This window comes from Triticum aestivum, chromosome 4D, assembly GCF_018294505.1.
Source record: "Triticum aestivum cultivar Chinese Spring chromosome 4D, IWGSC CS RefSeq v2.1, whole genome shotgun sequence".
Classification (NCBI taxonomy): Eukaryota; Viridiplantae; Streptophyta; class Magnoliopsida; order Poales; family Poaceae; genus Triticum; species Triticum aestivum.
In genome coordinates, this window is record NC_057805.1 from 197,253,324 (window position 1) to 197,266,122 (window position 12,799).

The window sequence follows — 12,799 nt, forward strand, 5'->3', positions numbered from 1 at the left end:
CTCTGCTCGTCCCGCGCGCCTGGAGATCGAGCAGCTGCGCCCGTTCTCGAGAGCGTTGACCAGGCCCGCAGCCGCAACAGCGTGTGGCCCAGCTCCTCCTGCGCCAGGGCCCATCGTGAGGAAGCCCATCTTCTATTTGCCCCTGTGCACTGTTGGGCCAGTCAGTTTCGGCCCAATGTTGTTTTTTCTCTGTCTGTGATTTTGCCTATTAATGCTGAGAAAAAACAGATTTGCAGAAAAACCCCTAGAGTTCATGCATTCAATAACTCCATAACCATGCATAATTGTAAAAACATTATATATGAATAATGCTTAGAATTTTGTCTATTTTCATAATATGCCACTTTCAACCATGTTAAAAATGTTTAAAATGCTGTTTGCTTAAATTTGCTTAAATGCCATGTTAAAATGATTTATTTCATAACTAAATAACTGTAGCTCCATTTTAAATAAACTTTATATGTAAATGGGGTAGAAAAATGCCTAGTTTAACATGGTGCACTTCATTTTGCTGTTTAACAACATTAAAATTGTGTTTATGGCAGAACAGTACCAAATCTAAAATATGCATGTGGGGATTTTTCGGAATTGTTGTTTGATGTTTCCGGCCTCATTTAAATTGCCTAAAATGTGTAGATTTCTTATGCCTCACTTCCTGCCATGTTAATCAACATTTAATATTGTTGCGTACATAACCGAGAGAGAACAAAATAATTGATGTGGTGTTTTGTCAATATGCAACTTGTTGCATATTGAGCTCCACTGAATTTGTAGTATTGTTTGTTACATTTTGCCATGCCATGCCTCATTAAACCGGACATGCATCATACTTGTTTGTGCATCATGCCATGTGTATGTGGTGGTTGTTTATTATGTTGTTTGTTTCTTTCCGGTTTGCTTCTCTCGCTAGCTTCGGTTTCGTTCCGGAGTTGTGAGGATCCGTTCGACTACGTCCGTTTGTCTTCTTCATGGACTCGTTCTTCTTCCTAGCGGGATCTCAGGCAAGATGACCATACCCTCGAAATCACTTCTATCTTTGCTTGCTAGTTGTTCGTTCTATTGCTATGCTACGCTACCTACCACTTGCTATATGATGCCTCCTGTATTGCCATGTCAAGCCTCTAATCCACTCTTCCTAGCAAACTGTTGTTTGGCTATGTTACCGCTTTTGCTCAGCCCCTCTTATAGCGTTGCTAGTTGCAGGAGAAGATGAAGATTGCTCCATGTTGGATTATGTTTATGTTGGGATATCACAATATCTCTTATTTAATTAATGCATCTATATAGTTGGTAAAGGGTGGAAGGCTCGGCCTTATGCCTGGTGTTTTGTTCCACTCTTGCCGCCCTAGTTTCCGTAATACCGGTGTTATGTTCCTTGATTTTGCGTTCCTTACGCGGTTGGGTGATTTATGGGACCCCCTTGACAGCTCGCTTTGAATAAAACTCCTCCAGCAAGGCCCAACCTTGGTTTTACCATTTGCCTACCTAAGCCATTTTCCCTTGGGTTCTGCAGACTCAAGGGTCATCTTTATTTTAAACCCCCGGGCCAGTGCTCCTCTGAGTGTTGGTCCAACCTGTCAGTCGCCGGTGGCCACCAGGGGCAACTCTGGGCTCGCCTATCAGAAGCTTGGACAATCCGGTGTGCCCTCAAAACGAGATATGTACAGCTCCTATCGGGATTTGCCGGCACATTCGGGCGGCTTTGCTGGTCTTGTTTTACCATTGTCGAAATGTCTTGTAAACCGGGATTCCGAGACTGATCGGGTCTTCCCCGGAGAAGGTTTATCCTTCGTTGACCATGAGAGCTTATAATGGGCTAAGTTGGGACACCCCTCCAGGGTATAAACTTTCAAGAGCCGTGCCCGCGGTTATGTGGCAGATGGGAATTTGTTAATATCCAGTTCTAGAAAACTTGACACTTGACTTATTTAAAATGCATCAACCGCGTGTGTAGCCGTGATGGTTTCTTTTCGGCGGAGTCCGGGAAGAGAACACGACTCTTGGGTTATGTTTGACGTAAGTAGGAGTTCAGGATCACTTCTTGATCATTACTAGTTGACGACCGTTCCGTTGCTCCTCTTCTCGCTCTTATTTGCGTATGTTAGCCACCATACATGATAGTGCTTGCTGCAGCTCCACCTCACTACCTTCTCCTACCCATAAGCTTAAATAGTCTTGATCTCGCGGGTGTGAGATTGCTGAGTCCTCGTGACTCACAGATATTTCCAAAACAGTTGCAGGTGCCGACGATACAAGTGCAGGTGACGCAACTGAGCTCAAGTGGGAGCTCGATGAAGATCTTGTTCGTTGTGTTGTTTCTTTTCATGTTGATCAGTAGGGGAGCCCAGTTGGGACGATCAGGGATCTAGCATTTGGGGTTGTCTTCTTTTATTTTGGTTCCGTAGTCAGACCTATGTGTGTACTCTGATTGATGTATGATTTATTTATGTATTGTGTGAAGTGGCGATTGTAAGGCAACTCTTTATCCCATTCTTGTTCATTACATGGGATTGTGTGAAGATGACCCTTCTTGCGACAAAACCACAATGCGGTTATGCCTCTAAGTCGTGCCTCGACACGTGGGAGATATAGCCGCATCGTGGGTGTTACAAGTTGGTAATCAAAGCCATCCCCGACTTAGGAGCCCCCCTGCTTGATCGAATAGCTGACGTTGTTGAGTCTAGAACAAAAATGTTTTGAGTCTTAGGATTATATATATCGCAGAGTAGGATTCTTTTTACTCCTCAGTCCCTTCGTCGCTCTGGTGAGGTCTCCTGACGTAGATGTTTTGACTCTTCTCTCCTCAAATTTCACTAAAAAAATATTTTAGGATCACGCGGGTATCTTGGAATTGTTCTGATGGTTTTGTGGAGGGAACATTGTTCTTGGTGCCTCCTGACATTTAGGGGTTGTGGCAGTATCCCGGGGAGTTGAGCTCCGAGGTGTTGTCGTCACAATTTTATCGTTGCAGTTCTAGAATACCCGAGTTTTTTCGCCGACATCGAAAATCTCTTTTATGCAGTTGTTGGTGAGATCACCTTGACGCCACCCAGTACTGGGGCGGGAGTTCGGGAGTATTGCCATAACTCGTATAACGGATGCTTTTCGAAGGTTGAGGTACATGATTTCCGAAGGTGTCTTGGTTATGTGTTGAAGGATGGATACAGCTGGATCTAGGTATTGTTAGTTTGGGTGAGATATATTGTGTCCCATGTATCCCCAACACCTGATTGCATAACCAGAAAGTTTTGGGAGTTTATAAGTGGGAATTCAAGTAGCTCCTAGGATATCTTTCCGACAGATGCTTGATATGAGATTGGGGTTCGACGTCTAGTGGTCCGCCTTTCCACGGTTGGTTTTACAGTGATCTCTTAGTGTCTTAAAGAGTCCTTGGCTATGCTGACTCGGGGACGCTTCGTATGTCATGTGCACTGCCTTGTACATGATGGTGTTGTACGATCGAGCCCGTGTGGGCCCCACCACGAAAAATTCGGACGAAATCTCTATCATATGTTTGTTCCGGCTTATTTTGCAAGCCAAATCCTTTGTTTTTTGTTTTGTTTTGTGGTATTCGAGTTGCTTCAATGACAAGTGTTGATTCCATACCTTATTCTAAGCGGTGTTCTCATATTTCTATGTGGATACTAATCCTTCGTGATCATCGAGTTTGCCATCTTAATTCTATTTCCAACCGGTGCGTTTCTCTTCGAGATGATCCCATCATTCTCCCCATTCGGAAGATCAATAATAAGTTTTCTCAACGTTGTTTGTTTCATCTGCCCCAAGTAGTCTTTGTTTTCCCGCCCTCCCACCCTTTTCTTCAAGGACTCAGATTTCTTAATCAAGTATCCATTTTATTCATGTGAAGTCCCTTCATTCTTTTCAATCAATGTTCTTACCCGGTGGTTCTCATGAAGATGTTCTTCAAGTTTATTATTCTTCGTTCTTTTTCTTCTCCGGTGGATTCAATTCAAGCTTTATCGATCATATCTTTTCCTCGTTTCAAATGCTTTCTCATGCCAGTGTACCTCTTAATCATGTACTTCTCGCCATTCATTTGTTCTGGAGTGCCGAAGATATCTCAGAAGATTTGTGTCTCCATTATCAATCCGTTCAAGCTATTTCGAGGTTGTTATCACATTCAAGCCATTTAATTCAACCGGCGCAATATTTCTTTTAATCATTCCAACGTTGTTTCTTTTGAGTGGGCCCTAACCCACAGGTTTTTTCCCAGGATCTTACCTAACTCTTCTAATTCTTTCCGGAGTTATTCTCAAATTCATTGCAAAGTTTGACGTAAGAATGAATTATCATCAGTCAAATGTCTTTCTCCAAGATCTTTCATATTCTTTTCATCGTTGGTTCAACCTTTCTAATTTTCATCCCGGAGTATCTCAACAATTCATGGTGGTGTTTCTCGTCGTCATTCTCAACATTTGAAGACCGAAGAAGAGTTTCTCTTAAATCTTGCTCCATTCTCTTCAAGATTCATGGTTCTAGCTTGATGCCATCCTCTCATAATTGTTTTTGATTGTGAGAATTCTTTTCACCCATCCGGAGCATTTCAGGAGTCTTTTTCAGTTTGATTCTCCGAAGGCCATCTTTTCAAAAGATTTCTTCGTTCTAAGTTTTCAGCCTCGTTCTCCAATTATTTTAAATTGATGTCTCTTCGTTCATCTCCATATTCTTCCGGTGCATCGTTCAAGTATTCTCTAATCAGCTCGTGATCTCTTCGTTCTCGTGTATCAAATTCCCTCGAGTATTTTCGCGCGCTCTTTAATTCTTACGGTGATTCGTTCTCTTTTCTTCATTCATTTTCAATTCTTACGGTGGTTCGTTCAAGATTCCTTTTCCTATGTCCTCATATTAATGTATTCATTGTTTCAATCCTACCGGCGGATCGTTGAAGACTTTTCCTAAGTTTATGCTATATCTCTCTTAATCCTTTCTACGAGAATAAGTGGTATGCCAAATCCGTTGCTTGTCATCAATTTAAATTTGTGAAGGATATGCATAACTTAATTCTTATTCTTGTTTTACCCAAATGATTAATTCCTTATTCCGGAGATTCATCAAAATGCTTGTTTTCATTTGTTCATCTTTCTTTCCGGAGTTCCAAGTTTTTCTCGGTTATGTCATTTCAAAGCTCCACCCAAATCATTGCAAGGCTTCACCTTGTGTTGTCAACTTCTCTTTCTTTTTATCATCCTTTTATTACTGGAGTTCTTCATGAAGGTTCACATGGTGCTTCGTCAAGGATTCCTTTCATTCTTCAATTGTTCGTCAAGATTTCTCACGGAGTTAAGATCCGCCAAGCTATACTTTAAAATAAACATGGTGTTCAACACATGTTTTTTTTGTGGAGTCCAAGCATTCTTCATCTTGCATTCTAAAGTGCAATTCATTCTACCTTTTCATTTGAGGTGGTGTTATGTCATTCTTGACAGTTTGAGTTCGCGTTTCATGATTCACATGTTGTCAAGAATGAGATATTTTAAATCCACCAATCTCTTCGTTGGATTTATCTTGTGTCATGTTTCACCTAAAGCTTTCCCTAAGGATTTTTGCTATTTATGGTGCTCATAAATGACCCAAGTTCTTCATTTATCCTCCCAGCGAAATAAGTTTCTCGTCTCCTTGTTCATATCAATCCAATCTATTGTTTTTCCGTTAGTGGCAGAATTTCACCTTTTTGAGATGTTTTCCATAAGCCCACAACAAGCTTGTTCTTTTCGTTGTTGATTTTTCCAACAACTCCGTTCAATCCTACTTCGTAAGGATGCTCTTTAAAATTCATTTATGGTAGGAGATGTTGGTTTCATTCTTCGTTCTATTCACCCCAACTACCTAACTATCATGCATTGTTTCCGGAGGCTTTGTGATGTTGCTCTCTTCGACCAATCATGTTGTTTTGTCAAGATCATGTAATTTTTCCTTTCTTATCCGTTTAGCCAGAGTGTCGTGTTTTCATTCGAGTTCTCTCATCTTATCAAGTTTTGTCTCCTTCCTCAACTGGAGTGCTGTCTGAAATCTTTCTTACGCCTTGTGCCATTCTTTCATTAGTTCCGGAGGCAATGTGTTGTTAATTTCATCGAGTATCTTCTCATCTTGTCAAGATCATGTTCAATTCCTTCCATTTACAGTCAGAGTGCTGTCCAAATTATATCACTCTTATTCCTTCTCTATCTTGTTTTAACCGGAGTGCTTGCATGTACTTCTCGTCCATTGTTCTCGTCATTCATAGCTTTGCAAACTCCAAGGTTCACATGGTGTTCCTTGTTTCTTTTTTCTACCGGTGTTCATATTCCTTTTGATCCGTTAAGCTCTTGTTTCATATTCTTCAACCTACAAAGGTTCTCGCAATGTTCCTTGTTTCTCTTTTCTAACGGAGTGTTTTCAACTTTGTTCATCTTCGTTGTATTATTTTGTCAAAATTGTTCAACTTCCAAGGTTCTTTGGTTTCACTCATTTGTCAAGAAGCAATTTGTTTTACCTCTTCCCCTTCCGTTTCTCTCCGGTGCCATCCCTGATCTCGGGACGAGATCCTCTTGTAGTGGTGGAGTGTTGTAATGCCCCGAGACCGACGCTCCAGAAGCATTCCATGTTTTTCGTTGTCGTCGTGTGTTTTATTTGTTTGTTGCATTTCATCATTGCATCATCCGCATTGCATCGGCACTCATTGTCGTCATTGTTTTTAAAACTTGCATCCGCTCATAGTTGCCGCGCCCCCCTTGCTATCATTGACCGTTTCGAGACCAACCACACTTGCAACGTTGCTCCTCGTTTTCTCTCTTGTCTTCTCCGGGGCCTTTTGTCACACACCTTGTCTTTGTCGACCCCTCTCAGACCACCCCTTGCGTGCGTCCGAAATTTGTCCCGAACCCGACCCGGGTTGTTGTTACCGATGGGTCCGGATCATCCCCTAACATCTATAAAACATCACCGTTTTCTTTGTTGGACGCTCTAGCCTACTTATTCTCGACTGCCCGATTATAATCGGACGGACCGGATTAACCCCTACCCTAATCCCCTACCTATATAAGTAGACCAACCCTAATCTTTAGGGGACTTGTCCCATCCTCCCAGCCAGCCGCCACCGCCACTCCACCAAATCTCTCTCGGGATCCATCCCCTCCTCGATTTCACACACCAGCCAACCAAATCCATCTCCTCCTCCATCAAATCGAGCCAGCCAGCCACCACCAAATCCTCCCCCTTGCCTCGCTCAAGCCCACAAGAGAGGAGCTCCTCCACTGCCCGAGAGCTCCTCTCCACGCCGGCATCCCCGTCCCGACCAGCAGGTCGCCGTCTCCTCGCGCCCCTTCTTCCCTTTCTCTGGTTCCTCCCCTGCTCTTTTTCCCTTCCTTCTTTCTCTCTCTCTCTTACACGAGCTCTCTCCTTGTTCTCTTCTTCACAGGGAACCGAGCAGCCATGGCCGCCGTTTGTCCTCGTCGCCACCCTTCGGATCCGCGCCGGATCAGCCTCCTCCGCGACCTCCCCTTCTTGCTGGAGTCCCTCCCCGCTGCAACTCCCTCGAACAGAGAGGGGTCGAGCCTCCAGCTCCTGCCATCCCCGTTGACCCGCGCCCATCCGCCTCGGAGCCGGCCTCCACCGCCTCCTCCGCATCTGCTTCGCCTCGCCGGAGCTCCGTACGCGTCGCTGCCATCGTCTTCGTGCCGCAGCCCAAGCGCTGCCCCGAGTCGCACTGCCTCCTTCTGTCGGGAGCAGACAGAGGAAGCCGCCCCTGCCGCGTTGACCGCCAAGTCCCACGCCGCCCCGCCTGCTCCTTCAAGTCCGTCGAGGCCGGTCCTCCCTGCTGCCCTCTCGCCCGGATCCAGCCGCCCCTGCTTCCCGTTGCGCCGCCCGCCACCAAGTCCTTCGTCATCGGCCTCTGCTTCCTCTGCAACGAGCAGAAGCTCTGCTCATCCCGCGCGCCTGGAGATCGAGCAGCTGCGCTCGTTCTCGAGAGCGTTGACCAGGCCCGCAGCCGCAACAGTGTGTGGCCCAGCTCCTCCTGTGCCAGGGCCCAATGTGAGGAAGCCCATCTTCTATTTGCCCCTGTGCACTGTTGGGCCAGTCAGTTTCGGCCCAGTGTTGTTTTTTTCTCTGTCTGCGATTTTGCCTATTAATGCTGAGAAAAAACAGATTTGCAGAAAACCCCCCAGATTTCATGCATTCAATAACTCCATAATCATGCATCATTTGTAAAAACATTATATATGAATAATACTTAGAATTTTGTCTAGTTTCATAATATGCCACTTTCAACCATGTTAAAAATGTTTAAAATGCTGTTTGTTTAAATTTGCTTAAATGCCATGTTAAAATGATTTATTTCATAACTAAATAACCGTAGCTCCATTTTAAATAAACTTTATATGTAAATGGGGTAGAAAAATGCCTAGTTTAACATGGTGCACTTCATTTTGCTGTTTAACAACATTAAAATTGTGTTGATGGCAGAACAGTACCAAATCTAAAATATGCATGTGGGGATTTTTCGGAATTGTTGTTTGATGTTTCCGGCCTCATTTAAATTGCCTAAAATGTGTAGATTTCTTATGCATCACCTCTTGCCATGTTAATCAACATTTAATATTGTTGGGTACATAACCGAGAGAGAACTAAATAATTGATGTGGTGTTTTGTCTATATGCAACTCGTTGCATATTGAGCTCCACTGAATTTGTAGTATTGTTTGTTACATTTTGCCATGCCATGCCTCATTAAATTGGACATGCATCATGCCATGTGTATGTGGCGGTTGTTTATTATGTTGTTTGTTTCTTTCCGGGTTGCTTCTCTCGCTAGCTTGGGTTTCGTTCCAGAGTTGTGAGGATCCGTTCGACTACGTCCGTTTGTCTTCTTCATGGACTCGTTCTTCTTCCTAGCGGGATCTCAGGCAAGATGACCATACCCTCGAAATCACTTCTATCTTTGCCTGCTAGTTGTTCGTTCTATTGCTATGCTGCGCTACCTACCACTTGCTATATCATGCCTCCCATATTGCCATGTCAAGCCACTAATCCACTCTTCCTAGCAAACCGTTGTTTGGCTATGTTACCACTTTTGCTCAGCCCCTCTTATAGCGTTGCTAGTTGCAGGAGAAGATGAAGATTGCTCCATGTTGGATTATGTTTATGTTGGGATATCACAATATCTCTTATTTAATTAATGCATCTATATACTTGGTAAAGGGTGGAAGGCTCGGCCTTATGCCTGGTGTTTTGTTCCACTCTTACCGCCCTAGTTTCCGTCATACCGGTGTTATGTTCCTTGATTTTGCGTTCCTTACGCGGTTGGGTGATTTATGGGACCCCCTTAACAGTTCGCTTTGAATAAAACTCCTCCAGCAAGGCCCAACCTTGGTTTTACCATTTGCCTACCTAAGTCTTTTTCCCTTGGGTTCTGCAGACTCAAGGGTCATCTTTATTTTAAATCCCCAGGCCAGTGCTCCTATGAGTGTTGGTCCAACCCGTCAGTCGCCGGTGGCCACCAGGGGCAACTCTGGGCTCGCCTATCGGAAGCTTGGACAATCCGGTGTGCCCTGAGAACGAGATATGTGCAGCTCCTATCGGGATTTGTCGGCACATTCGGGCGGCTTTGCTGGTCTTGTTTTACCATTGTCGAAATGTCTTGTAAACCGGGATTCCGACATTGATCGGGTCTTCCCGGGAGAAGGTTTATCCTTCGTTGACCGTGAGAGCTTATAATGGGCTAAGTTGGGACACCCCTGCAGGGTATAAACTTTCGAGAGCCGTGCCCGCGGTTATGTGGTAGATGGGAATTTGTTAATATCCGGTTGTAGAGAACTTGACACTTGACTTAATTAAAATGCATCAACCGCGTGTGTAGGTGTGATGGTTTCTTTTCGGCGGAGTCCGGGAAGAGAAGACGGCTTTTGGGTTATGTTTGACGTAAGTAGGAGTTCAGGATTACTTCTTGATCATTACTAGTTGACGACCGTTCCGTTGCTCCTCTTCTCGCTCTTATTTGCGTATGTTAGCCACCATACATGCTAGTGCTTGCTGCAGCTCCACCTCACTACCTTCTCCTACCCATAAGCTTAAATAGTCTTGATCTCACGGGTGTGAGATTGCTGAGTCCTCGTGACTCACAGATATTTCCAAAACAGTTGCAGGTGCCGACGATACCAATGCAGGTGACGCAACTGAGCTCAAGTGGGAGCTCGATGAAGATCTTGTTCGTTGTGTTGTTTCTTTTCATGTTGATCAGTAGGGGAGCCCAGTTGGGACGATCAGGGATCTAGCATTTGGGGTTGTCTTCTTTTATTTTGGTTCCGTAGTCGGACCTATGTGTGTACTCTGATTGATGTAGGATTTATTTATGTATTGTGTGAAGTGGCGATTGTAAGCCAACTCTTTATCCCATTCTTGTTCATTACATGGGATTGTGTGAAGATGACCCTTCTTGCGACAAAACTACAATGCGGTTATGCCTCTAAGTCGTGCCTCGACACGTGGGAGATATAGACGCATCGTGGGTGTTACATAGTCTTCGGACGCAACAAACTTTTCCGGATCTGCAACACAAGTACCACACACACAGCCGTAGAGAGTATAATATTTCATGAGTCCCATCCGCTAATAACTTTTTGCAAGATGATATCATGTCTGCCCAGTCATTATTTCGAACCGTTTTCGTCTGCCGTTCCGTGTTTCGAGATGCGGTTTCCATTGGCACGTCTTGTCAAAGCAGAGATCGTGTCCCCTTATTGTGGGATTCTCATCAATACGGGAGTGGGTAAGTCAACCGTGCCGTTTGCACAACCCTTGGGAACAGGCGAGTTTTAAGGCGAGTGGGGAGGCGCTTGATATTCACTGCCTTTATAAGGAGATAAGGATTCCCCTTCTTCACCCACGCCTTCTCTTTCTCTGCCCTTCCATTCTCGAGCTGCAGCGCCCAAGTCCTTATCCTTTTCGCTTCAAGAAAGCACTCAACCATGTACAGGTCTGGAGGGCAAGGCAAGTGGATGGCCTCCTCCGTAAAGGAGAAGGACATCACTGAGCTTCGGGCGGCTGGGTATCTGGCGAAGGAAATCGCCCACCATCTTCCGGGAAAGGGGCAAGTCATCCCCTCCCCGAAGCCCAACGAGAGGGTGGTGTTTATCCCCCATTTCATCCGTGGGTTAGGGTTTCTCCTCCACCCTTTTGTCCGCGGACTTATGTTCTATTACGGGCTAGATTTCCATGATCTAGCCCCAAACTCTTTCCTCAACATCTCGGCATTCATTGTCGTGTGCGAGGCCTTCCTCCGCATTCCCCCCACTTTGGACTATGGCTCAAGATCTACAATGTGAAGCCGAAGGTGGTGGATCGCCAACACACGGAGTGCGGAGGAGCCATGGTGAGCAAGATGCCCAACGTCGCGTGGCCCAAAGACACGTTTGTAGAGACTGTCAAGGAGTGGCAGAAGCTGTGGTTCTATATCATAGAGCCTCGCGACGCCACCTGGGCCGCAGCTCCCGAGTTCAAATCCGGAGCTCCAATGCGGCTCACCTTTTGGATAGAGAAGGGCCCCAATTGGTCTTCGGCGAACGAGCTGATAGCGCTGCAAACGCGCATCCAAAGCATGGTGGATAAAAACATCAAGCTTGTCCACGTGATCCAGGTGATGCTACTTCGCCGGATCCTACCATGCCAGGGCCGAACATGCCCTTTATGGGAATTTGATTCGGAGAAGCACCAGACGTTGGAGAGGCTCTTCGGCACCACCCACGAAGATGCCTGGAAGTTGCTCTTTAAGGGCAACGTGACACTGCCGGCCATAGACTCATACCGCGGGCACGATCTTGCCCATCCCGCTAGTGTTGTAAGTCTTTCTTGTCCTAAGGTGCATCCTCTGCTTGCTTGTTTAGCGAAGATACTTAGGCTTCACCATTCATTTTTTTGGGCTGGACGAAGAAGGTGGAGCGGATTCAGTGTGCGGCTCCGCTGCTAGAGGAACCAGTCATCCCGCTCTTGGCAAAGATGCTCGTTCTGGCGCCTTACAAGGCGCCAGAGAAGAAGGCCAAGGGGGCCAAGAGTGGCCCTCGCCACAAGGGCGCTTCGGACAGGACGTCCGAAAACAACGAGACTCCCCCCTCTGCCGCCGAAGACAATGACGAGGAGGAAGAAAGTAGCTCTCCCCCTGAGGGGGAGGAAGAAGAGGCTGGCCTCCACAAATTTGGAGGCGGAGGCGCCTAAGAGGGGGAAGGGCCCCTTCGCAGATTACTCCGTGTGGGATGTCGACAGCAGCCCAGAGCAACGCCCCCGAAGCAAGCCCCTGGCCGCATCGTAAGTACTAAATGCCCATATACGTCCATGTGTCCGGCCTCTCCTCTTCATGGTATTAATATGATTAATCCTGCTATTGCAGTCCGGCCCACGACAGCTCCCCGCGAACCTCATCGGGAGGTTCGCTGGATTCAAAGGCGATGGCCAGCGAGTCACCGACGGCCGCTCACTCTTGCAAGGCCAAGGGCGACGACGAGGAGCTGTCCCAAAGGACCTTCCCAAGCCAGGGAGAGGTTTAGGAGGTCGTCAGGGTGGCGCCGGAGGGCGAAACCTCGGTCGCCGAACACCTGGAGGAGCGGGTCCCCGTGGAGACTAGCGATGGGGACCGTGTTCAGTTCGGACCCCAGCCGAACACGGATCTGGAGACCCATACGGCCCCGGAATCCGGCGAGCAGGCTCCTTCAAGAGAAGGAGGTGTGCCTGTCCCGCCGGTGACCTCTGTCCAACCAGAGGCACCGGATAATCTGCTGGAGGCGCTACGAGGCGCTTCCATTGTGGAGAAA